This window comes from Hyla sarda, chromosome 2 (genome assembly GCF_029499605.1).
Source record: "Hyla sarda isolate aHylSar1 chromosome 2, aHylSar1.hap1, whole genome shotgun sequence".
In the NCBI taxonomy this organism is placed as follows: Eukaryota; Metazoa; Chordata; class Amphibia; order Anura; family Hylidae; genus Hyla; species Hyla sarda.
Window position 1 is genome coordinate 164472334 of NC_079190.1, and position 27481 is coordinate 164499814.

At 42.6% G+C, this 27481-nt stretch overlaps 1 long non-coding RNA gene across 1 annotated transcript in view; it reads left to right on the forward strand.

The window, feature by feature from the left end:
• Nucleotides 1-27277, forward strand: part of LOC130355499 (uncharacterized) — a 77600-nt gene extending 50323 nt beyond the window's left edge. The window contains exon 3 of the long non-coding RNA XR_008888556.1: nucleotides 27172-27277. This is a non-coding gene — a long non-coding RNA (uncharacterized LOC130355499). The remainder of the gene's footprint in view (nucleotides 1-27171) is intronic.
• The last annotated feature ends 204 nt before the right edge of the window (nucleotides 27278-27481 follow it).

Genomic DNA, 27481 nt, shown 5'->3' on the forward strand with positions numbered 1-27481 from the left:
TGCACAGGAGAAGGGCCTCACAGAGAAGATAAGTGTTATCTGAAGGGGAGGATGAGAAGGTGCACGATCTGGGGATGTATGGACTGCAGGGGAATAAATCTCATACTGGGAATGATCTCTATGGGGGAGATTTATCAAAACCTGTGCAAAGGAAAACTTGCCCAGTTGCCCATAGCAACCTATCGGATCGTTTTTTTCATTTTTCACAGGCCTTCATAAAAATGAAAGCAGCAAGCTGATTGGTTGCTATGGGCAACTGGGCAAGTTTTCCTCTGCACAGGTTTTGATAAAGCTCCCCCTATATGAGAAGGGGGAGAGGGGGGGGACACTCCTGAATGACACATGCTGGGAGTGGTAGTCCCTGTTGTGTGTGTATGCTAGTGTTTACAAACCAGTGTGCCTCCAGCTGTTTCAAAACTACAACTCCCAGCATGCCTGGACAGACTTTGGGCATGCTGGGAGTTGTAGATTTGCAACAGCTGGAGGTACACTGGTTGGGAAACACTGTTCTAGCCTATTCAGCATACACATCATGTTACACCAGTGTTTCCCAACCAGTGTGCCTCCAGCTGTTGCAAAACTACAACTCCTAGCATGCCCAAAGGCTGTGAGGGCATGCTGGCAGTTGTAGTTTTGCAACACCGGGAGGCACCCTGGTTGGGAAACACTGGTGTATGCCCTACAGAGGTGTGGTGAACTACAACCCCCAGGAGACTACAGAGGCAGCATGCTGGTGTTATACCACAGACTGAAGACTCCTGAATGACACATTCTGGGAGTTGTAGTCCCTTTTGTGTGTGTATGACAGTATATCCCAACCAAGGCTGATTATAGTAGTGTGCTGTGTATAAGGGGGCTGACCCGGGAAAATAGTAGGATGGGTAAAGGGCGGAACAAACAAAAAAAAAAGGAGCCGCCCCAAACCAGCAAGGCATGTGGCATGCTGGGATTTGTAGTTTTCAGCACAGCAAGAAGCAGGAAATAGAAGCAAAGATAGGAAAACAAAGTGGGGGATAAAAAGACAACAAAGAACGGAAATAGAGTAGGCTAAACAACAAGAATAGAAATGAAGCAAAACAAATAGGGTAAGTCAAAAACGGAAAAACACGTTGACCACCGGAGTACCCCTTTAAGGGCTTAATTAGGGGAGGGCCTCCTATTATTTTGTTTACACTTAAGTCCCTATAGGGGACCTTTACATGAAATCATGTGCTATTGCAAAGCATTACTACTGATCTACTGATGAGCAGTGTTAGTGTCAATCTACCGGTGAGCAAACAAACTAATCAGACCCCTGAATGCATGTTGTGAGGGTGCCGATTGGCTGAGGGACAGTTATTGTGGAGCTTAAGTTTCATTACCGCTATTAATCACAGGACTTAAGGAGTAATGATGGAGAATGACAAGATTGCCATTCTCCATCATTGACTGTAATTGCATGGCTGCTGCTAGCAGTTGTCACCTACAGTTTATGAAGCTATCACAGCTCTTGTGCTCGCTTCATAGTTGGACCGCCATAAAGAACATAAACGTATGCCCTGGTGCGTTAAATACCAAAGCACCAGGACGTATTTTAACGTCCATTGTCCTTAAGGGATTATTAAGCTTTACAATGACAAATATCAAAACAATGCTTTTTTTCTACAACAACAGGATACCTACATGTATATTGTGCTTTAAAGAGTTTAGTGTATTGCATTACTCTGACAATATGGAATTCTTTACATTGAAAGGTACAGCTGTGATGGGAAAACTGCAGGAAGGAAGAATATGAATTAATTCTGGCATGTGATATGCTTCCCTGGGCTCCACAGATGGACCAATCATCATTTATGCATAAAGTCTTTAAAAGTCAGCAGAAAATCTTGCACTAGGCCTGGTGGAACTTGGCAATCACTAGTGCTGTTTTCTCTCACCTGGGTATTTTTCTGTGATTTTAGTAAATAGCTTTGTTCCTCATGCTCCCCTGACTAACTTTAAAAATCACTAAAGGGTTAAAAGAAAATGAGTAATACTAGAATTAATACACTGCCGCAAAGAAGGAAAAAGCCAAGGCTCCTGCCGATTCCTGGCCCACGGTGGACTCTGCAGGTGCAGCCAGTTTTATGCAATTACTGCAGCACAATTGAAGCACTCTTCTCTCATCCCAGCTTTATGAAACCAGTCCCAACAGCACAACTTACACTTAAAAGAAAAATCTGGGGATATTAGAGGAAAGGGTGGTAGATGAATCATCATTTAACTTCTCCATACTGAGCAATTTTTTCATGTTTTGAAGCATGTCAGCAAAAAGACAGTATAGTACAGAAGAAGACTAGAAGATATGTCTCAAAGCCAGTATGATGCTTCATTATTTTCTAAAGGCATATTGCACCTACTTTATTATCTACTTTAGTGAGGCTTTACTGAATTATCTTAACAAACACCATCTACTTCTTATTTACTACAAACAGCATTCTGAGTACTTGACTGTAAACATAATAATCAATACGGTCATAACAATCAAGTCCACAGGACTCTGTTAACCCCTTAAGGACACAGCCTGTTTTGGCTTTAAATAACTGAGCCCTATTTTTCAAACTCTTTACGTGGTAATAACTTTGGAATGCTTCTACTCATCCACGCGATTCTAAAATATTTATTTCAAAACATAAAGGAGTACTCCACTGGAAAAAATTTTTTTTTATCAACTAGTGACAAAACGTTAAACAGATTTGTAAATTTCTTCTATTTAAAAATCTTAACCCTTCTAGTACTTATCAGCTGCTGTATACTACAGAGGAAGTTCTTTTCTTTTTGAATTTCCTTTCTGTCTGACCACAGTGTTCTCTGCTGACACCTCTGTCCATGTCAGGAACTGTCCAGAGTAGGAGCAAATCCCCATAACAAACCTCTCCTGCTCTGGACAGTTCCTGACATGGACAGCGGTGTCAGCAGAGAGCACTGTGGTCAGACAGAAAGGAAATTCAAAAAGAAAAGAACTTCCTCTGTAGTATACAGCAGCTGATAAGTCCTTGAAAGGTTAAGATTTTTAATTTACAAATCTGTTTTACTTTCTGGGACCAGGTGATTAAAAAAATAAATAAATTCCAGGGGAGTACCCTTTTAAGGTCTGGTTTATACATTTAGCATTTTTTGTGATTTTTTTTTTTTTTTTTATAGTATTTTTCTAGATTTGAAATTCTCTACTTGTGAGGCCCCTATCACACCATAAAGTTGTTCCGTTAAAAGATCCGTTATAAACATCAGTTAGAAAAGCCTTAATAACGGATGTTAAACGTCCGTTACAAAATCCCATTCAAGTCTATGGGATTTTTTGATTTTATGATTGACCTGTTATAGCCAGTCATGAATAACAGACATTATTTGTGACGGAAGAAGAAAAGAAAAAAAACGGCAAATGCGCAAATTTTTCTTCCGTCACAAGAAACAGGTAAATTAACAGCCGTTATTTTTAACATTGAAGTCTATGGCAAACCTGGTTTATAATATTCGTTATTACTTCTGAGAATGTTCAGAAGAGGTGACATCAGCAGACTTCTGCAGTGCTGAGGGACTACTACTCTCATCATGGAACAGACTTGTTTCCATGATGGGAGTATGGGAGTAGTAATTCCCTGACTGCAGGAGTCTGCAGACAGCTGGGGAGGCTACATTAGTGTTTGTACTACTACCCCCATCATGGAACAGTCTGTTCCATGATGGGCGTTGTAGTACAGGGGCTGAGGGATTGATCGCACCGGGTCTCACTTCTGAGACCCGATGCGATCAGAAGTTATTAAGCAGGGGAGCAAGCGGCATGGGCCGAAAACCTGCGATGTGTTGTGTGTTTTAACTTTCATTTTTAAATCTCCACAGGGTTTTTAAAATGAACATTGTGAGTGGCAGTGGGGGCCATATGTATATTAGAAGCGTGGTGGGGGCAAGATATATAGCGCTGCAGGGGGGGGGGCAGACATATAGCCCATATATCTAGCCCCCAGCGCATTTATAATATGCCCCCCCCCCCCGCAGCGCATTAATAAAGATATGACCCCCGCCAGCGCATTATATATATATATATATCTATATACCCCCGCCAGCGCATATATATATATATATATATATATATATATATATATATCACAGTCTTCCTGAACCTCCACCATTGAAAAAGGGGACGCAGCTCCCCGAAACGCGTCCGGTGTTAAGACAACCCTGCACATCATCTGAGACAATTGTTACCGCATTGCCGGTCCTCACCTACCCTCCCACCTGCTCCCCGTGCCGTCAGGGTAGAGAGGATACCTCCAGTGCTGCCATATGCTGCTACGATCGCTAGGCTTCACAGCGCTGTCACACGCTGCTTCCCAGCCATCATCTCCGACCCCCAGCACCGGATCATATCACCCCTCCTACATTTCTCCCGTGCCGCCGGGACAGAGGGACGTGCATCCGGATCGCAAGCACAGCCGCACACATCTGACCGTGCACACTGTAGCCGGTAAGAGGCACAAAGTGCCTGAACTGTATAGCGATTGCCCTCTTGCATTCAGTCCCCATGCTGTCGGGGTAGAGGGGGCATCGCCGGCATCTCTGCACCTAAAAACGTTTATAGTGGGCCCCAATCTGGGAGGCTCCAGAGCTACTGAAAATTGCCCTATTGGATTATTAACTTTTTTGCCATGCACTTTCATCTGGATTAATCTTGGCTCCTATAATATGACTTTACGGTATAACTAAACAGATACTGTTTGCAATGTCCTATTGCCCCACTTTCATTGTCTCATTGTCCAATTGTTGAAGTGCAACCATTGTATTATACCATTGTAAACATTTTATCTAGTGACCAGTCTGCGACAAGGGCCCTGCCGCAGACCTCACATCATTTTCTAAATAAATGTCATTATTTTATGCTATTTTAGACACGTTTTCTCTTCTTTCTAATTTTTGACCATATATCTTTTACTCTTACCTAGCCTAGCAGGACTACCTCCCTTTTTATACTATTAGTACTCTTTTTTGGCACATGGGTATGTGCAACGCAGTATCCTTGGTATAGGTTTTCCCTCTTTTTTACGTTGAGCTCCTATATTTTTTGTATATTTATATATATATATATATATATATATATATATATATATCCCCCACCGGCGCATTAATAAAGATATGACCCCCGCCAGCGCATTATATATATACCCATGCGGCGCATTAATAAAGACATGACCCCGCCAGTGCATATATATATTGTAACGATCCGTCTTGGGGATTAGCTCGGGGATCGTCCTGGACCACGCCAAAGGACACGTTTTTCCACAATAAACCGGCAAACAATGAGTCCTTTCTACAATTCTGGCTCCTCGCCAGGTTTATTAACCGGGATGCAGGATAAACAAAACATAAAAATAACTCCTAGGCCGTCTAGCCACTCACTACACATGTAGCATGCCCTGACTAATAACTGATGGGCTTTTCCCTGTCAGTTTAAACACAATAAGTCCTGCAGCCTTATAAGACACAGTTCACATTTGAACATAAAGTCCCATTCGTACAGCCACCTGCTATATGTTACAGAAGCCACGTCTCTCACTCCGGTAGTCCACGCTTGTGTCCTCAGCAGCCCTTGCTGTGCCCGCCTGGCACTGGACACGGTGTCTCCCCCCTCTAACAGCCACTTCTGTCTAGGGGAGAGCCCAGATTATTCTGTTTCTCTTGCTTTTAAGGACCCTTCCCCTTTCTGCTGCCTCATTGATTAGTCCACAGGTGGAGATTTTTGCAGGATCAGTGTGGGAAATGCACCCTTTCCTTGCCACACTGTCACAATATATATATATATATATATATATATATATATATATATATATATATATAATGTATATACCCCCCCCACTGGCGCATTAATAAAGACATGACCCCCCGCCAGCGCATTGATATATATAGATATATATATATATAAATATATATATACCCCCCCCGCAGTGCATTTATAATGTGAACCCCCCACCCCCAGAGCATTTGTCATAATATGCCACTGCAGCGCTATGAATGAAAAGTATATCTTATCAGCAGCGCATAGTGCCAGCAGCGGCCGGCCGGCCCAATGATGCTGAAAATACTTTTCATACATAGAACTGCGGCGGCATATGTATATAGAGGCACTGTGGGGGGCAGATAACGCTATATGTCTGCCTCCCAGCACATCTATGTACATATACCCCTGCAGCGCTATAAATGAAAAGTATCGGGTCGGCGGGCTGCTGATAGATATACTTTTCACATATAGCGCTGCGGTGGAATATTTTGACAAATGCGCTGCGGGGGTATATATATATATATATATATATATATATATATATACGCGCTGGCGTGGGTCATATATTTACTAATGTGCCGGCGGGGGTGTGTGTGTGTGTATGTATGTATGTATATATATAAATTGAAGAGGGAAGCAGCACTCCGAAAAAAAAGTGAAGTCGGTGCACGCAGACACGGTCCTTGGTCAGGGGTCCAATAGTAGACAATAAATTGGAATAAATCCGCAGCACACAAGTCCAAATAAAGTGAAAAAATGAAAAAATGTATTCCATAAATAGGTGAATGTTACAGCGACGTTTCAACCAGCTCTCCTGGTCTGTCTAGGCTTGAGAAAGACCAGGAGAGCTGGTTGAAACGTCGCTGTAACATTCACCTATTTATGGAATAAATGTTTTCATTTTTTCACTTTATTTGGACTTGTGTGCTGCGGATTTATTCCAATTTATGTATGTATGTATATATATATATATATATATATATCTCTATATATAGAAATAAATGTGCTGGCGGTGGTCATATCTTTATTAATGTGCTGTGGGCGCATATTATAAATGCGCTGGGGGGCTAGATATATAGGCTATATGTCTATACCCCTGCAGCGCTATATATCTTGCCAACCACAGTGCTTTTAATATACATATGGCCTCTGCTGCCACTCACAATGTTCATTTTAAAAACCCCGCTTGGAGCCTTGAATGGCTCCTCGGTACTGGCCATTCAGGGCTCCCCGCAGGGGATTTAAAAATGAAAGTTAAAACTCACAATACATCGCAGGGTTGCGGACCATGCTACCCGCTCCACTGCTTAATAACTTCTGATCGCATCGGGTCTCAGAAGTGAGACCTGGTGCGATCAATCCCTCAGCCCCTGTAATACAACCCCCATCATGGAACAGACTCTGTTCCATGATGGGGGTAGTAGTACAAACATTAATGTAGCCTCCCCAGCTGTCTGCAGACTCCCGCAGCCAGGGAATTACTACTCCCATCATGGAAACAAGTCTGTTCCATGATGGGAGTAGTAGTAGTCCCGGCTATGGGAGTCTGTAGGCAGAGGTGTTAAAACGGCTGTACATGACGGATGTTACAACGGGTCTTGACGGATGTTTAATAACAGATGAATGCACATAGTGTGAAAGGAGCCTTAGAAAAAAAGTCACGCCAAATAAATTAGTTATGAATTCATATCTACAAAATGTCTACAATTTTTTCTGCATCTTTGCATTTTTTCTGTAACTTAGCAGGTATTAACAGAAAAATTCTATTCAATATTTATTACCCAAATTCACCAAAGACATACACCCAAGGATTGGTCATGTGGTTTCTGGCAGGGCACAGAAGGAAAGAACTGTCCATGGCCTACTGGAACATGGATTGTGCTGGAATGGTCCTGAGGTAAAATGAAAAAGACATACAAACAAACAAAAAAAAAGCATACTTGGCAGCTCATCAAAAAATATATACCGTATATATAAAAATAAAAGAACTTCAAGTTCTGCTCTTTGAGCCTTGCAGACTCGAAGGGGTGGGTTACCTAACTAGAAGGGCGATATCAGGGTGGTTAATTAGGATTTTTGGCTGACAGCAGGAGGGGGGGGGAGGGGGAAGGTTGGGACAGACTGGGATATTGCTTTTTTCGGATACTTCACTTACTGGCTGGTCTACAGTTAAACTGCTGATCAACAGCAATTCTGAGGCCTAATTAGAGGGCAGGGAGCAGGATGCTACAGAAGATGGAGCTGCACAATGTCACAAATGCTGGGATTGGCAAGTCAGCACTGACTGACCAGTTAGAGCGATCACTGCGGTGGAAACACTTGGGGATTGGTCCCCATGGAGTGTTAGGGTATGTTCACACGGCTGAATTTCTGTGCTCATGATCAGATTCTGTTCTGCCAAGCTGGCAATAGATTTTTTGCAATTTTGCGGATTCCACATGGAATGTGTGTGGAAATTGTGCTAAAATTTATGGAGAATTTCTTGCACTCAACACACAGATTCCAGAGTACCATTGACTTCAATGGACCCTGCTGAGGAATTCTGCAAAAACTATTGACAGAGTCAATGAGGGAGATTTATAACGGTTTAGACTGTTTGAGATAGTCTAAATTTGTCTCTCAGTCAGTTTAGTCAAGACTTTTATGCGACTTTTGGTCTAGAGCTTTTCTCTTCCCAACAAGCATAGTGGTCTATAATAGAGCACAAAATTAAGTCATTCATTTATCAACTGTGACTTTTCCTGAAAAGTCGCAAAAAAGTTGCATCAACGCAAACTAAGCCAAAATCACAGACCAAGCCAATCCAGGCGGTAATACAATCTAAATAGGTGTCGGGAAGTTTGTGCTCCAAATTTATGAAACCATGTACAGCTTTTGATAAATCTGTTGCACGATAGATCAAAACTCTGTGACCTTTAATGTCTAAACTACTGCAGAAAATAGATCAGGATGATAAATCTCCCCCAGTGTTTTTGCAGAATCCGTAATGCAGAATTTCTGTAGCGGAAATTCTGTGGTGGAAACTTTGCTTTGTGAATGGGACAGTGAGAATTTTATTCACCACAATGTTAACTTCAAGTAGCAGAATTTCCGAGCTGAATTTTCCCTCCGGATTTTGCATGGAAATTCTGTCATGTGAACATAGCCTTACTGTGATTGGGTGCAACAAATAACACCAGCGATTACAAAAGCGTCAGTGTGAGGAAGTAAGTAGAGATGAGCGAACAGAATTGGACAAATCCAACTTTGTTATGAATTTCTTGAAAAATTTGATTCGTAACGAATCCGAATATCACTGTGATTCGATAAAATGAGTCACTTCATTAAACTCCATTTAGTGCAGTCCAGGCTCTAGGGGATCTAAAATGGCAGCTACACGTGTGAGGACATGGGGAAAGGAACTCTGGGAAGGCGGGTAGAGAGGGAGAGAGAGAGAACAATTTATGTTGCAAGTATACTGGGGTGTATTACTCTGAAACTAATAGGGCTGAATGCGCATAGATTACCATAAGAATAGGAAAATACACCCGAGTACGGTTACACCTGAATTAGGCGTTAAAAGCAGGTGTGTAGGTATTTCTGGCCCTTAACAAAATAACTGGCCCCTATGAGTTTAAGGGCCAGAAATACCTACACACCTGCTTTTAACGCCTAATTCAGGTGTAACCGCACTGGGGTGTATTTTCCTATCCTAAGGGTAATATATATGCACTCAGCGTTTTTACATTTTTTATGGTCAAACTCATAGGGACCAGTTATTGTTAAAGGCCATACAAATCTACACACCTGCTTTTAACGCCTAATTCTGGTGTAACCGTACTGGGGCGTATTTTCCTATAATAAGTGTAATATATACGCACTCTGCTGTTGTACGTTTTTTATCCTGTTAAACTCCAAGGGGCCAGTTAGTGGAAAAGGCCATAAATACCTACACACCTGCTTTTAACGCCTATTTCAGTGTTACACATTGCACTCCGGCTGCAAGCACCGGCCGTGAGCGCAGTGTCCCCGACCACCGTCCTTCAGTACCTCGTCTTGCCCAGTTACCTATGTGGTCGAGCTGTGTTGGGGGTAGCGACCTGGGTGTCGCCTGCCGCAGCAAGCCCATCCAGCCTTGCGGCGGGCTCTGGTGAAGACCAGCGGCACCTTAGACTCCGCTCCCCAATACGGTCCGAGTAATCAGCCACACAGGTAGAGTATCCACATCCAGCTCCGTTACATTCAGGTGTAACCGTACTGAGGCGTATTTTCCTATCCTAAGTGTAATATATATGCACTCAGCTGTTGTACAACTATGTCAGGCAGAGAAGTGCCAGGCCGTGCATAGAGCAGTGGCAGAGGCCTAAATTCATCAGGCGCAGGCAGAGGTTGCAGCAGAGCAGGGGTGCGTGGCAGCAGGAGTCGCAGCAAGAGGTCTGAGCTTCCGGTGTCAGCTAGCGGTTGTGTCTTGACCAGCAACCCAGCAACCATGTTTGATTGGTTCACTCGATCATCCACTTCATGCCAAGTGACATCCGACACCCACAGTCAACAGTCGGTGAGTTCCTCAGACTCAATCTTCAGTTGGCATCGCCCTCATGCTGCTGCTGCCACCAAGGCTCTGTCATTGTACCTCCATATGGTCTCCTCATGCTGATGCTGCCACCTCCAGGCTCTCTCATTGTGCCGACATATGGTCTCATGCTGATGTTGCCACTTCCAGACTCTCTCATTGTGCCTCCATATGGTCTCCTCATGCTGATGTTGCCACCTCCAGGCTCTGTCATTGTGCCGCCATATGGTTTCCTAAGGCTGCGTCATTGTGCCGTCATGTGGTCTCCTCATGCTGCTGGCACATTAGATGAAATTGAACATTAAAAGTTAAATGTATTTAAAATCTTCAATTTAAATAAAATAAAAAATCTTTAATCTTTTCAATTGTGAGGCACTATGGTCTCCTCATGCTGTCGCCACCTCCAGGCTGTGTCATTCTGCCACATTGTGGTCTTCTCATGCTGCCGCCACCTCCAGGCTGTCATCTTGTAACCATATGGTCTCCTCATGCTGTCACAATCTCCAGCCTGTGTCATTCTGCCACTATATTGTCTCCTCATGCTGCTGCCACCTCCAGGCTCCGTCATTTGGTCTCCTCATGCATCCGCCACCTTCAGGCTGTGTCATTCTGCCACCATTTGGTCTCCTCATGCATCCGCCACCCTCAGACTGTGTCACTCTGCCGCCATTTGGTCTCCTCTTGCTGTCGCCACTTCCATATTTTGTCTTTCTGCCGCCATTTGGTCTCCTCATGCTGCCACCACCGCCAGTCTGTGTCATTCTGGCACTATATTGTCTCCTCATGCTGCTGCCACCTCCAGGCTGTGTCATTCTGCCACCATTTGGTCTCCTCATGCATCCGCCACCTACAGGCTGTGTCATTCTGCCACCATTTGGTCTCCTCATGCTGTAGCCACTTCCATATTTTGTCTTTCTGCCGCCATGTGGTCTCCTCATGTTGCTGGCACATTAAAGGGGCTATCCAATAAACTTTTTTTTATATATCAACTGGCTCTAGAAAGTTAAACAGATTTGTAAATTAATTCTATAAAAAAAATCTTAATCCTTTCAGTACATATGAGCTGCTGAAGTTGAGTTGTTCTTTTCTGTCTAAGTGCTCGCTGATGACAACTGTCTCGGGAACTGTCCAGAGTAGAATCAAATCCCCATAGCAAACCTCTTCTACGCTGTGCAGTTCCCGAGACAAGCAGAGATGTCAGCAGAGAGCACTGTTGCCAGACAGAAAAGAACAACTCAACTTCAGCAGCTGCTAATTATTGGAAGGATTAAGATTTTTTAATAAAAGTCATTTACAAATCTGTTTAACTTTCTGGAGCCAGTTGATATATAAAAAAAAAAGGATTTTCCTGGAATACCCCTTTAAAGCATTAAAGACTCATTTTAACCCTAAGGACGCAGCCAATTAAATTTTTGCGTTTTTGTTTTTTCCTCCTCGTCTTCTAAAATTTATAGCTCTTTTATATTTACATTCTCAGACCCATATGAGGGCTTGTTTTTTGCGTGACCAGTTGTACTTTGTAATGACATCATTCATTTTACCCTAATATGTATGGTAAACCCCCCGAAAAATTTTTGTGTAAGGAAATTAAAACCAAAATCATAGTTTTGCTAATTTGTGGGGGGGGGGGGGGGGGGATTCTTTTTCGCGCTGTACACTTTAGGGTAAAAAAATACATGTTTTCTTTATTCTCTGGGTCAATATTATTAAAATGATACCCATGGTTACATACATTTCTATTATTGTACTGCTTTAAAAAAAAAAAATCAGTATGTTTAAAATTGCCCTATTTTGACCACTTCTAACTTTCTTATTTTTCTGTATTCAGGGATTTGTGATGGCTAATTTTTTGCACCATGATCTGTAGTTTGTTTTAGTACCAGATTTGCGTATGTGTGACTTTTTGATCGCTTTTTATTACATTTATTTGCAGTTTGATGTGACAAAAAAGCGTTTTTTTTTTTTTACGCTTACGCCGTTCGCTGTAGGGGATCATTAACATTATATTTTTATAGTTTGGACATTTACGCATGCAACGATACCAAATATGTTTATTATTTATCTTTTTTTCGCTTATAGGTATTAATATAGGGAAAAAGGGTGATTAAAAACTTTATTGGGGGAGGGGATTTTTCACATTTTTTGTAACTTTTTTTTTACATTTATTTGACACTTTTTTAGTCCCCATAGGGGACTATTTATAGCAATCATTAGATTGCTAATAGTGTTCAGTGCTATGCATAGGGCATGGCACTGATCAGTATTATCGTGATCTTCCGCTCTGGTCTGCTGGAAGGCAGATCAGTGTAGAAGACCCCGGGAGACGGATGGAGGCAGGTGAGGGGGACCTCTGTCCACCATCTTGCCTGATCTGATCCCCGCGGCAGTGCCGTGGGCGATCAGATCAGCCATTATAAGTGCCGCACTGCCGCAGATGCCATGATCTGTATTGATCACGGCACCTGAGGGATTAATGGCAGACATCAGCGAGATTGCTGATTCCCGCCATTACCGGCGGGTCCGCGGTTGCTGACAGCCGCCGGAACCTGCCGGGAATGAAGCGATTGCATCTCCTGCGCTCGTATCACAGCAGCGTCATAAATTTACGGCGCTGTGCGCTAAGAGGTGCTATGCAGCGCCGTACATTTACGGCGCATGTCCTAAAGAGGTTCAAGTTTGCTCATTTCAATTACCAGGCTCTGTCAATGTGCCGCTATGTGGCAGTGATTCTAATAGCGACGCCTGTAATCTGCATGTCATACTGAATAACAGTATTATTTAAAGGGGTTATCCACCATAGGGTAATTTTAGTACGTACCAGGCAGACAGTAATGGACATGCTTAGGAAGGATCTGCACGTGTCTAGGGGCTAAATGGCTATGTTGTGAGATTACCATAATACTGTGGCTAGCTTTTTGTGAACTGGTATTTCCTGTTTCAGTTTTCTTTTTTTGACTATAAATCTCATAATTCCATTTTCCTCCCTCCCATACTACAGCCACCCCACCCATGGAAACATAAATGAGCTGCATCCATTCAAAAGACCTGTGGTTTTCAATCAGGGTGCCTACAGCTGTTGCATTAGTTGCAGATTGATCTCTCTCCCACCAAGCGATCGCTCCACCCATTGAAGCAGACAGGCCCCTTGTCATCAGCTGACTAGTGAGTCAGCTCTCAGTTGCATTGCAAGTCAACAGTCATTTTGTATGCTGTTAAAAATAAATATTGGGGTGAAAATCACATAAGAATTGTGGAGAAAACCATCACACAGAGGTACAGACAATATATTATGAACTACACTAATTGTAGTTCATAGCATAGTCAAATAAATAAAAATCCTGGAATACCCCTTTAACTAACAGAGCACACTCCCCATGCGTGTTACGGCAAGGCAAATTGTTTTACACCCCTATTGAGGCTCTCTGTAGCCCGGAAATAGCCCTTTTTAATAGCGATTCAGCGAATCGGCCAAATTTAATTTTTCTAAAATTCACTCATCTCTAGTAGTAAGCAATGCACAACGTAAATATACGACTGCATAAACCTCATCCCACCCATAATGTAAATATATGGTATAAGGCAGGAAGGGGATAAAAACCAACAATAACAAAAAAATAAAATTAGCTTTTTCTGTGCTGCCATATTCTGATTTTTTTTTTCTTTTGGGCCAATCGAGTTGTGTGAAGAATAATTTGATGCAAGACAAGCTGTACTTTTTATTTGTACATGCCATACTTGCTACCTTTTGATCAAATTCATTTCCATTTTTTTGGAGACAATAATATGATTATGTGACTATTACAGCAATACTCAATTTATACAGCTTATGTAAACTTGCCTGTGTGTTTGGAATTTTTGTCATGCTTTACAACCCAACTGTGCATGAACTTTAAATCACAATATTGCAGATGAACATTCTCCTTCAGGAATTTCTGATAAGCAGCAGAATTCATGGTTTCAGTAAAGTTAATAAGTCACCCTTGTCTTGTAGAAGCAAAGCAGCCCTAGACCATAATAATACTACCACCTGGTTCGACTGCTGGAAAAGTGTTTTAAAGGGGTACTCCAGTGGAAAACATTATTTTTATTTATTTTGTTTTTTCAAATCAACTGGTGCCAGAAAGTTAAACAGATTTGTAAATTACTTTTATTTAACAATCTTAGGATAGGTTTGCTATGGGGATTTGCTTCTACTTTGGACAGTTCATGACATGGACAGAGGTGTCAGCAGAGAGAAATTAAAAAAGAAAAGAACTTCCTCTAGAGCATACAGCAGCGGATAAGTACTGGAAGGATTAAGATTTTTAAATGGAAGTAATTTACAAATCTGTTTAACTTTCTGGCACTAGTTGATTTAAAAAAAAAAAAAAATACGGGGATAAGATGTCTGATCGCAGGGGTCCAGCCGCTGAGACCCCAGTGATCTCTTTGCAGCACCCAGTGTTCGTTTAGAATGCTGGGTGCCGGTGGCGGGGTCATGACGTCACTGCCTCACCATTCGCGCCATCAATGAAAGTCTATGGGTGGGGGCGTGGCAGCGTTCGGGTACCCCTTTAACGACCAATGACTTTTATACATGTCATTGTGCTGTTAAGGGAGTATTGCGCAGGCTTCTGACTCGAGCCCACACCATACCAAGTGGCTCTGAGCTGATTCCTGTAGCTGATGGCTGCTGCTAATAGATGGCATGTGGCTATTGCCTCGGCTGGCTATTAACCCTTTAGATCGTCTCTGTTAAAGCTGACAGTGGCATCTAAAGGGACATTTAAAAGGGATTCTCCGGTGGAAACTATTTACTATCATTACGGTCATAACAATCAAGTTCACAGGACTCAGTTAACCTCTTAAGGACACCGCCTGTTTTGGCTTTAAATAACAGAGCCTCATTTTTCAAATGTGACATGTGTCTCTTTACGTGGTAATAACTTTGGAATGCTTCTACTGATCCAAGCGATTCCAAAATAGTTTTTTCAAGACATATTAAAGGGGTACTCCACTGGAAAACATTTTTTTTTAATCAACTAGTGCCAGAAAGTGAAACAGATTTGTAAATTACTTCTATTTAAAAATCTTAATCCTTCCAGTACTTATCAGCTGCTGTATGCTCCAAAGGAAGTTATTTTCAGTCTGACCACAGTGCTCTCGGCTGACACCTTTGTCCATGTTAGGAACTGTCCAGAGCAGGAGAAAACCCCCATAGCAAACCTCTCCTGCTCTGGACAGTTCCTGACATGGACAGAGGTGTCAGCAGAAAGCACTGTGGTCAGACAGAAAAGAAATTCAAAAAGGAAAAAGAAATTCAAAAAGAAAAAAGAACTTCCTCTGGAGCATACAGGAGTTGATAAGTACTGGAAGGACTAAGATTTATTTAGAAGTAATTTACAAATCTATTTAACTTTCTGGCAACAGTTGATTCGAATTTTTTTTTCCACCGGAGTACCCCTTTAAATGGTCCCTAGTGATGTAGGGAGGTGGGGAGTGTGGACATGCAACAGCCATTTCACACCGGAACAGCGCTTCTTCTGGCCTCTAATGCTCCCTGCCTCGTTCGTTTATTATGGAATCTACTAAGATAATCAATAAATTAACTGTCTTTAACTTGTTAACCTGTTAAGGACCAAGGACGTCCCGAGTCCGCTCCCTTTCTATAAGCGGGTCGGGACGGCCTCTAACAACGGCCGGGACCCGTGGCTAATAGCGTGCGACACTTATTGCAAAAAATGAGCCCTCATATCGCCATGTACGTGGGAAGGGAACTAATAAAGTGTAAAAAAAAAAAAAAGTTTAACCCATTAAGGACTCAGGGTGGCCCCGCGTCATAGCGGTTCAGGCCCGGCCTCTAACAGCCTTGTTAGAGGCCGGGACTCGTGGCTAATAGCGCACGGCACTGATCGCGGTTCCACACGCTATTAACCCTTTAGAAGCGGCGTTCAAAGTTGTAGTGTATTTTACTTTGTGGGTCTTTGTTTCTGACCATGGTATTTACTATTGTATCTTGTATTTGGTGATTTTCCCTACGTTTTGCTCTCTTTATACATGCTGTGAACTGTCAGGTTTTCCAGACCTTAAATCCACCACATTTTATGAGGAGACACGCCTATTTCCCATGATGGCCACACCCATTTGTAGGTTTTTGAGTAAAGTGGAAAGTTAATGAGGATTTCTGCTAGCCCACCCTCACTTACTGGACTATGTCCATGCCTGTGCTTCAGCTTAGACAAAACCATGATTTTATAAGCCATGATTTATATAAAAAATCTTATAACTTTTCTTGTAAAGTATATTAGAAAGGTTAATGTTTTGCCAAAATGCACAACATATAAAAGTTTTATATGCCCATTTAAGTTTCCTCCATTTGTGGATAACGCTTTGCTGGAGTCCCACAGTCTTAGCAATTTTGGATCATAGTACTCACTTTGCCCTTGATGCTGTTTTATAGATTATTTCTGTATTTATTTTAATGTTATGTAATGCTGATTTGGGACCCTTCTACTATAATTGGCGCCCTTGTCTCTTATTTATATTCTGATCTTCTCTCACTCTGTATGCTGATCTGAAGAGGGTGAAATCTACCCCCGAAAAGTGTTGTCCATTGCTTCTCCATTGCTTCTGACTGGCTGGTCCGTTCGGACCCGGGTAAGGGGCCTGCTGCTTCTACTGAAGATCCAGGACACTCGTCCTGGATCCCCAGGCAGACAGCGCTGCTTTCTGCCATATTTTCTACTCACATAATTGCAAGACCACCATCAAACACAGGTACAGACACTATACCAACTTTACAAACCTGTAGTATTGTCAAATAAAATAAAAACTTGTAATACCCCTTAACCTCTTAAGGACCAAGGTATGAGTACGTCCTTGGTCCCGCTACCGTGATATAACGCGGGGTCCCACGGTGACCCCGCATCATATCACGGCGGGCCCGGCGTCATAGTGAAGCCGGGACCCGCCGCTAATAGCGCGCGGCACTGATCGCGGTGCCGAGTGCTATTAACCCTTTAGCTGCGCACTCAAAGCTGAGCCACGCGGCTAAAAGTGAAAGTAAAAAGCTCAGTGGGCTGTTCGGGATAGCCGCGGCGAAATCGCGGCATCCCGAACAGCTAACAGGACAGCCGGAGGGTCCCTACCTGCCTCCTCGCTGTCCGATCGCCGAATGACTGCTCAGTGCCTGAGATCCAGGCATGAGCAGTCAAGCGGCAGAATCATCGATCACTGGTTTCCTATGAGAAACCAGTAATCAATGTAAAAGATCATTGTGTGCAGTGTTAAAGGTCCCTATGGGAGCTATAACACTGCAAAAAAAAGTGAAAAAAAAAAAGTGAATAAAGATCATTTAACCCCTCCCCTATTAAAAGTTTGAATCACCGCCTTTTCCCCAAAAAAAAAAAACACAATAATAAAAAAATAAACATATATGGTATCGCTGCATGCGGAAATGTCCGAATTATAAAAATATATTGTTAATTAAACCGCACAGTCAATGGAGTACGCGCAAAAAAAATTCCAAAGTCCAAAATAGTGCATTTTTGGTCACTTTTTATATCATGAAAAAATGAATAAAAAGTGATCAATAAGTCCTATCAATGCAAAAATGGTACCGTTAAAAACTTCAGATCACGGCACAAAAAATGAGCTCTCATACCGCCCCATATGCGGAAAAATAAAAGAGGACAATTTTAAACGTATTCATTTTCCTGCATGAAGTTATGATTTTTTCCAGAAGTACGACAAAATCAAACCTATAAAAGTAGGGTATCAATTTAATCGGATCAACCTACAGAATAAAGATAAGGTGTCATTTTTACCGAAAAATGTACTACATAGAAACGGAAGCCCCCAAAAGTCACATGACATACCATTTTGGAAACTTCACCCCTCAAGGCACGTAACAAGGGGTCCAGTGAGCCTTAACACCCCACAGCTGTTTGACGACCTTTCGTTAAAGTCGGATGTGTAAATGAGAAAACATTTTTTTTTTCACTAAAGTTCAGTTTTTTCCCCAAATTTACCATTTTTTATAAAGTGTAATGGGAGAAAACGACCAACAAAAATTTGTAACCCCGTCTCTTCTGAATATGGAAATACCCCTTGTTAGGACGTAAAATGCTCTGCGGGCGAACTAGAATGCTCAGAAGAGAAGGAGTCACATTTGACTTTTGAAAAGCAAATTTAGCTGAAATGGTTTTTGGGGGGCATGTCGCTTCTAGGAAGCCCCTATGGAGCCACAACAGCTGGAGTCTCCGTTTTGGAAACACTGCCGTACAATACGTTTTTCATTTTTATTGGGGGGGACAGTGTAAGGGGGTGTATATGTAGTGTTTACCTCTTATTATGTGTTAGTTTAGTGTAGTATTTTTAGGGTACATTCGCACTGGGGGGTTACGGTGAGTTTCCCGCTAGGAGTTTGCGCTGCGGCGAAAAATTTACCGCAGCTCAAACTTGAAGCAAGAAACTCACTGTAAACCTGCCCAGGTGAATGTACCCTGTACATTCATATGGGGGGGGGGGGGAGGGCAAACCTTTAGCTGTTTAAAAACTACAACTCCCAGCATGTACTGACAGACCGTGCATGCTGGGAGTTTTACTTTTGCAACAGCTGGAGGCACACTGGGTGGAAAACCTTCAGTTAGGTTCTGTTACCTAACTCAGTATTTTCCAACCAGTGTGCTTCCAGCTGTTGCAAAACTACAACTCCCAGCATGTACTGATCACCGAACGGCATGCTGGGAGATGTAGTTATGCAACAGCTGGAGGTACGGAACTACAACTCCCAGGACAGAGAGACAGCTGTCCGCTGTTTGGGCATGTTGGGATTTGCAGTTTTTCAAGATCTGGAGGGCTACAGTTTAGAGACCACTGTATAGTGGTCTCAAACTGTAGTCTTCCAGCTGTTGCAAAACGACAAATCCCAGCATGCCCAAACAGCTGTCTGGGCATGCTGAAAGTTGTAGTTTTGCAACATCTGGAGAACTACAGTTTAGAGATCACTGTACAGTGGTCTCAGACTGTAGCCCTCCAGATGTTGCTAGGCAACTCACCGGCTTCCGTACGATCCAGCCGCAAGACATCGCCGCCTGCCGATCACCATCGCCTGCAGCCTCCAGATGGGTAAGTGGATCTTCTGTCGGTCCTCTTCGGTTTCCCTGTTCTGCCCTGCCTATTGTGGGTGGGCAGAACGGGGAAACCAAAAGTTATCCCCCCCGCCCCCGATCTGTTATTGATCGTCGCTTCTGACGACCAATAGCAGGGATAGGAGGGGTGGCACCCCTGCCGCCTCACTCCTATCCCTTCAAGGGGATCGTGGGTGTCTTAGACAACCGTGATCCCCCTTATATTCCGTGTCACCATAGAGCCGCATGACCCGGAATCGGGGCAAATCGACAGTGTGAATTCACCGGCGATTTGACCCCCCTGGGCATTTGCACAGGGTGCCTGCTGATAGATATCAGCAGTCACCCTGGTCTGGTCCCTGCCCGTGAACAAAGCAGGCTGGCAGCTCTGAGTGTTTAGGACTCCAGCATGAGTCAGAAATGCTTGCTGACAGGACTGATCGGGAAAAATACAATAGAAAGAAGCATATTTTTCATTAACATGCTATTGGAAAGTTATTCAACATTCATTAATCTAAAATATATCAAAAGTTTATTTGATGAGAGGTACCCTTTAAGTGGTTAACTACTCAATAGGCGTAATCAAAGCAGAGCAAATTTTAAGAAGAACATGTTTTAAGTTATTAAAACATTTCATTCTCCATTTATACACTTCTATTACTAACACTTTAGTTAAATTAACAAAAAATGAAAAAGATATTTACTAAACAGCAATTAGCATAATCTGTGAACAGATATATTTGGATTATATGACCTAGCCTTGGCTTTCTCACAAATGTTGGAGTCATTACATTGCGTAAGAATGCTCTGTTATTTTTGGAAGCTAAACGCGTGCCTGACTTAATGATCATGCTGAGATTCTGGAAGTTCAATAACAAAAAAAAAAGTGCAGCCAAAACATATGTAAAGTTGATTCTGCAAGAATCCCTATAAAAATCTTTTCTTATTTAAAGGATTTTCAGATAAATCCTGCAATAATGTCATAACCCAGGACATGGTGCTCAGTTCATTTTAAAAAATGTTCTGCCAATATAACATGCAACTAAAGATTGTAACACTTTTGCATATACAGAGTGGGTCTTCTAATAGGTTGTCTTATCAGAAACAAACTCTTCTAGAATGTGGGTGCTGCTTCAAGTATTTGAACTCTGCGGATTCATTTCTCAGCATCCCCAGCAAACAGCTGGTTTTGCAGGGAAAAGAATCATCAGGCAACCAGTCAGACCATCTGCTGCAGGAGAAGTATAGTATTACATGGTGGAGGCTAGGTTGAACTGATGGCCATGTAATGCATGGATGGCTCAGGTCCACTAGAGTTGGGAGCAGCTTGTAAAAAGTGGCTGTCTGTTCATGGGAGAGGAGTGTCAAGTGGAAGACTTCCCTCTATCAAATCCATCTGTCCTAAGAGGAAATTTTGACAGGGAGTTCTTCATGAGACAAGCCCACATTTGCATCAGACTAATTGTCTTAAAGTGAACTTGTCATCAGATTGTACACTATATAACTTGTGGCCACACTTTATATAGGGTATAATCTTCATCTTTACCATTTCCAGTTGTCCTCCGGGCCATCAGCAATATAAAGGTAATCACTTTTCAAATAGTCCTGCGCTGTATGGTAATGCAGGTCACAATTCAAGGTCACGTAGCAACGAAGAAGAGGGAGGTCCAGCAAGTTAAAAACTTGACGCTTTATTTAGACATAGTTAAAATGTTGGTAATCTGGTCAGACATGGGCCAGTGCTCTAACATTTTAACTATGTCCCTAAATAAAGCATCACATTTTTTCCTTTATTGTGAGTTGCAAGACTTTACTCTTTTCCACTGCTATTCTATAGCTGACTTTAAAGGGTTACTCCACATCTAGACATCTTATCCCATATCCAAAGGTCACCAGCGGCGGGACCCCTGCGATCTCCCTTCTGCACCAAACGTTCGCTTAGATTGTTGGGTGCAGCGAGGAGGCTTGTGACGTCACGGCCACACCCCGCTCATGACGTAACTGCCATGCCCCTTTAATGTAAGTCAATGGGAGGGGGTGTTACGGCCGTCACGCCCCCTCCCATAGACGTGCCTTGAAGGGGCATGGCTGTGACATCACGAGCGGGGTGTGACGTCATGAACCTCCGCCCCGCATCGCCAGTCATCTGGCACGGAGCGAAGTTCACTCCGTGCACCAGATGTCTGGGGTGCCGCAGCAGAGATCACGGGGGTCCCCAGCGGCGGTCAGACATCTTATTCTCTATCCTTTGGATAGGGGATAAGATGTCTAGGGGCGGAGTACCCTTTTAAATTTGTTAAGTAAATATTCTATAAAAGTGTTAATCTTTGGAAAACAAAAAAAGATTTACATAAAAGAGAAACTTTGTAGGCCTTTGATGCCACCTTGCAGCCATGGATATTTAAGCAATTCTCCTTAGATGTTGCTTCTCTCTTAAGTTTGTACTGACTCACCATGGTTGTAGGATCTTCACCTTTCCTCCCTTTTATTTCTTCATCTCTGTGTTTGTCTATCTTGTTTGTTCCCCCTCTTAATCATGTTTTTGTCTCCTCTTCCTCCTGGGATATCTGGAGTTCCTAGGTTTAGAAACTGTAATATTGTACTCCAATTTCTCTTGAGTAAGTAAATACCTCATATGTGGATGTAAAGGGTTTTTGTAAAGGGTTTTTGGGGGGCATGTCACATTTGGGAAGCCCCAAGATGCCAGAACAGCAAAAAAAAAAAAAAAAAAACACATGGCACATTGTTTGGAAAAGTACAGTGGGCCTTAACACCCCACAGGTGTTTGATGAATTTTTGTTACCAACTTTTTCATTTTTACAAGGGGTAATAGGGGAAGAAGCCCCCGAAAAATTGCAACTCCATTTCTTCCGAGTATGCAAATGCCCCATATGTGGTTGTAAAGTACTCTGCGAACAAACTACAGGGCTCAGAAGAGAAGGAGCAAAATTTGGCTTTTGGAGAGAGAATTTTGCTGAAATGGTTTTTGGGGGGCATGTCGCATAAAGGAAGCCCCCATGGTGACAGAACAGCAAAAAACACCCCACATGGGACACTATTTGGGAAACTACACCCCTCAAGGAATGTAACAAGGGGTACAGTGGGCCTTAACGCCCCACATGTGTTTGACAAATTTTCGTTAAAAGTTGGACGTGAAAATGAAAAATTTAATTTTTTTTCACTAAAATGCTTGTGTTACACCAAATTTTTCATTTTTACAAGGGGTAATAGGGGAAAAGCCCACCAAAATGTATAACCCTATTTCTTCTGAGTATGGAAATACCCCATATGTGGATTTAAAGTGCTCTGCGGGCACACTACAGGGCTCATAAGAGGAGAGAATTTGGCTGGAATTGAAGTCGGGGGCCATGTGTGTTTACAAAGCCCCCATAGTGCTAGAACAGTGGACCCCCCACATGTGAACCCATTTTGTAAAGTACACTCCTCACGGTTTGTAACAAGGGGTGCAGTAAACATTTAACCCCTTAAGGACCCGGGCTTTTTCCGTTTTTTCATTTTCAATTTTTCCTCCTTAACTTTAAAAAATCATAACTTTTTCAAATTTTCACCTAAAATTTTATATGATGGCTTATTTTTTGCGTCACTAATTCTACTTTGTAATGATATTAGTCATTTTACCCAAAAATCTACGGTGAAATGGGAAAAAAAAAATCAATGTGCAACAAAATTGATGAAAAAACACTATTTTGTAAGTTTTGGGGCTTCCGTTTTTACGCAGTAAATTTTTCAGCAAAAATGACACCTTATCTTTATTCTGTAGGTCCATACGATTAAAATGATACCCTACTTGTATAGGTTTGATTTTGTATTACTTCAGAAAAAAATCATGAATACATGCAGGAAAATGTATACGTTTAAAATGGTCATCTTCTGACCCCTATAACTTTTTATTTTTTTGTGTTCAGGGCGCTATGAGGGCTCATTTTTTGCGCCGTGATCTGAAGGTTTTAGCGGTACCATTTTTGTTCTGATCAGACTTTTTGATCACTTTTTATTCACTTTTTTGTGGTATAAAAAGTGATCAAAAATGCGCTATTTTGGACTTTGGAATCTTTTTGCGCGTACGCCATTGAACGTATAGTTTAAAAAGCGGTATATTTTTATAATTTGGACACATATGTTTATTTTTATTTACACTGTTTTTTTTATTCTTGGAAATGCCTGGTGATTCAAACTTTTATTAGGGGAAGGAATAATTGAAAGGGTTAATGATTTTTTTTACACTTATGCAATATTATAGCTCCTATAGGGGGCTATAACATTGCATTAACTGATCTTTTACACTGGTTGATGCATCTCCATAGGATCAATCAGTGTTTTCGGCGATTGAATGCTCAAGCCTGGATCTCAGGCTTGAAGCATTCATTCGGCGATCGGACAGCGCAGGAGAAGGTAAAAAGACCTCCTCCTGTGCTACAGCTGTTCGGGATGCCGTGATTATACCGCGGTGATCCCGAACAGCTCCCTGAGCTAGCCGGGCACTTTTACTTTCGCTTTTAGCCGCGTGGCTCAGCTTTGAGCGCTATTAGCGGCGGGTCCCGGCTTCACTATAACACTGGGCCCGGCCCGATATGATGCGGGGTCTCCATGTGACCCCGCGTTATATCGCAGGACCAGGACCCAGGACGTACCCATACGTCCTGGGTCCTTAAGAGGTTAAACCCCACAGATTTTTGGAACAGTGGGCTTTGCAAATGAAAAAAAATTTTTTCACTTTCGTGGACCACTGTTCCAAAAAATCTTTCAGACACCAGTGGGGTGTAAATGCTCACTGCACCCCTTATTACATTCCGTGAGGTGTGTAGTTACCAAAATGGGGTTACATGTGGGTTTTTTGTTTTTAGCGTTTATGTCAAAACCTTTGGTACTACCAGCCACCCCTGTGCAAATCCCCAATTTAGACCTCAAATGTGCATGGGTGTCTCTCACACCTGAGCCATGTTGTCTGCCCGCAGGGCACTTTACGCCCACATATGGGGTATTTACATACTCAGGAGAAATTGTGTTACTTATTTTTGGGGCTTTTTCTCCTTTTACCTCTTGTGAAAAGAGGTGTAGCACCATTTTTTTTTTTTTATATTCAGAAGTGGTAAAAGGAGAAAAAGCCCCCAATTATTTGCAACACAATTTCTCCCAAGTACGGAAATACCCCATATGTGAGTAAGAGAGAGTCATGTGCATTTGAAGCCTAAATTAGGGATTTGCATAAGGGCGGTTCAGGCTATATTCGGACGGTGGAATGTCCCCATGGAAAATTTACGTGCAGACATTCCACTGACAACAGAGCGCTGGCAGAACATGCCGGCGCTATGAATGCACGGAAGTGCGCTGTCTCATAAACGGCAGTGCATTTCTATGTGGACTCCGCAGAAAGAATAGACATGTCTATGCTTACTGCAGAATCCGGAATTGGGATTTCCGACGCAGAAACATCTGCCATGGAAATTCTGGGGACAGGGTCTCTAGTATGGGGGTGCCTCTACTGGCATTGCTCTGTGGCGCCACCTTCTGGGGGAGTAATCATCACTGGATGATAATGGGGAAGGAGAAAGAAATGTGGGCTCTTTCTCCTTTCCTTCATTGGCGGTCTCGGTGTCGGAGGCAAACGCATGGCGTATGCCTCCTCCACCAAAAAGCTTTTGGGGTATTTATATTTTATGGGGGGAGGGGGTGTAAATGTTGTGTTTTCCCTTTATATTTCAATGTATAGTGTAGGTGTATTGTTTGTTTCTTTTCCCCGTTTTTCTGTAGGCTTTTTTGCAGTGCAGGTTTTTTTTTTTTTTTTTACTTTTTGGGGAGCATTTGCTGTCAGTGCCACCACAGACTGTTCTGTGCAGACTGTCCTGATTGCTGATCAGTGAATTATTACTGATCAGCACTTTTTTTTTTGCAAGGTTTTTTTCCGCATTTTATTTATTTATCTTTGCGTTTGTGGTCCGTGCCACCAGCGACTGCTCTGCGCTGTGTGGCTGGCCAGCAGACTCCCCCCCCCCCCCCCCCCAAAAAAAAGAGCGGAAAAAAAATACCTGTACCCCAAAAAAATGGTGATCAGTAATAATTCACTGATCAGCAATCAGCACAGTCTGCAGACAGGGTACCGTCCGTCCACACAGCGCAGAACAGTCGCTGGATGCAGGTACCACATATGACCCTCAAAAAAGCACACAAAAAAAACCTGCACCCCATAAAAAGCTAGGGCATGTAGCAGACCAGTGGTCGCCAAGGTGTGGCCCTCCAGATGTTGCAAAACTACAACTCCCAGCATGCCCACACAGCGGTTAGCTGTCTGGGCATGCTGGAAGTTGTAGTTTTCCAACATACGGAGGGCCGCAGTTTAGAGACCACTACACGGTGGTCTCCAAACTGTGGTCCCCAGATGTTGCAAAGCTACAACACTCAGCATGCCCAGACTGTCTGGGCATGCTGGGAGTCATAGTTTTGCAAACTGTAAGGGGGAGATCTCTTACCCCCGCATCGTCGCCACCACCAGACCTCCGGGCTCCCGCCGCACACCCGCTGCACCCCCCCCACATTGTCGCTGCCGCAACTGGTCCTCCAGCCTCACGCTGCACACCCGCCTGCCAATCCCATCTCACCTGTACACCCGATCGCTGGTCAAGTTAATAAAATGGGGTCCCGGGGTGTCAGGCGGAAGTTGTCTCCCGCCAGACACACTGGGACTTTAGCTGATTAACCCGATCAGTGCCGCAGGAGAGCATATTTAATGAATGCAGTATATATACGGCGGAATGCGCAAAGGTATCGCTTCCTCTGCCGTATATATACGGCGTTCTGCGGGAAGGGGTTAAGATGAAAATCTATCTACATTATGTCTGACGTAAGAATTACTGTCTAAGAGGTTTAGAACTGGTGACATTACAGGTAGCTGTGGCCAAATCAAATCTATCAAAAGCTATAATTGTATAGATCATGTAAGAAGGATGCAAGATAGCCATCACCTGACCTGATCCTTTGTTCTCACAGGACAGTATTAGCATCTCATAGTGGCCTATGCCCTTCTCAACATTAGATAACACATGACCCGACAAGTTTGGCCGAGCATGGATGTGTTCTTAAAGTAGAACACCATACAAAGTAGTTAATGGGCACCACCAGATATTGGGATCAAGGAGTGAAGGAATACATGAAAAAACACCAGAAAGAAAATACAAGTACGGTATCATGCAAAAAAAATAAAAAAAATCCTTACATCCCAAAGAACAAAAATGCATAGTTCCAACCATGTATCTTAATTTATCTTTTGCATTGTTCCTAGTGTGGCTCTTTTTTTTTCTGTATATCAGTACACAGTTTTGACGCGGTAACATTCAACTGACTTCTAGGCCTGTGTATCTATACCTCATGACTACTGATTAGTATCTAAACTTACATTTTATTTTCCATTTCTGATCGTGCTGAATAAAAATCTTAAGATTAAAACGTTGCACATCCACTGGGTACCCATATAGGTATGTAGGTGGAAAACTGAAATTGTATGATTTTTAGAAGGCGAGGAACAAAAAAAAATGAAAATGCAAAAATGAAAAAACCCTTAAAGTGTACCTGTCAGATCCCACAAAACAACAAAACAAAACTGTTATATGTTACCCAGTACCTAAATCCTGATCATGTACATATCATTTTTATGTCTCTAGCACCCATATTTCACTAAAAAATAGCAAAACTCTTTTTTACAGAAGTGTTGCCTTTAGCTGTGTGCCTACAGCTTTTGCAAGACTACAACTGCCAGCATGCCCGGATGAAGCTGATGCTGCTATGGGACTCATCAGTGTCCCAGGAGGTATGGGGAACCCTAGTGGTGGGATTTTCAACGGCAGTTTTCTTTTAAAAAATGTGAAATTGTATTAAAGAAGTATATAAGGAAAACTATTGTTTTGCCAAGATGTACAACATGTAAAACGTTTTTATATCTGACAATGCCGATTTAAGGGGTTAACCTGTTAACGACCATGGATGTGTACTCTCGTCCATGTGCCATTAACGGGG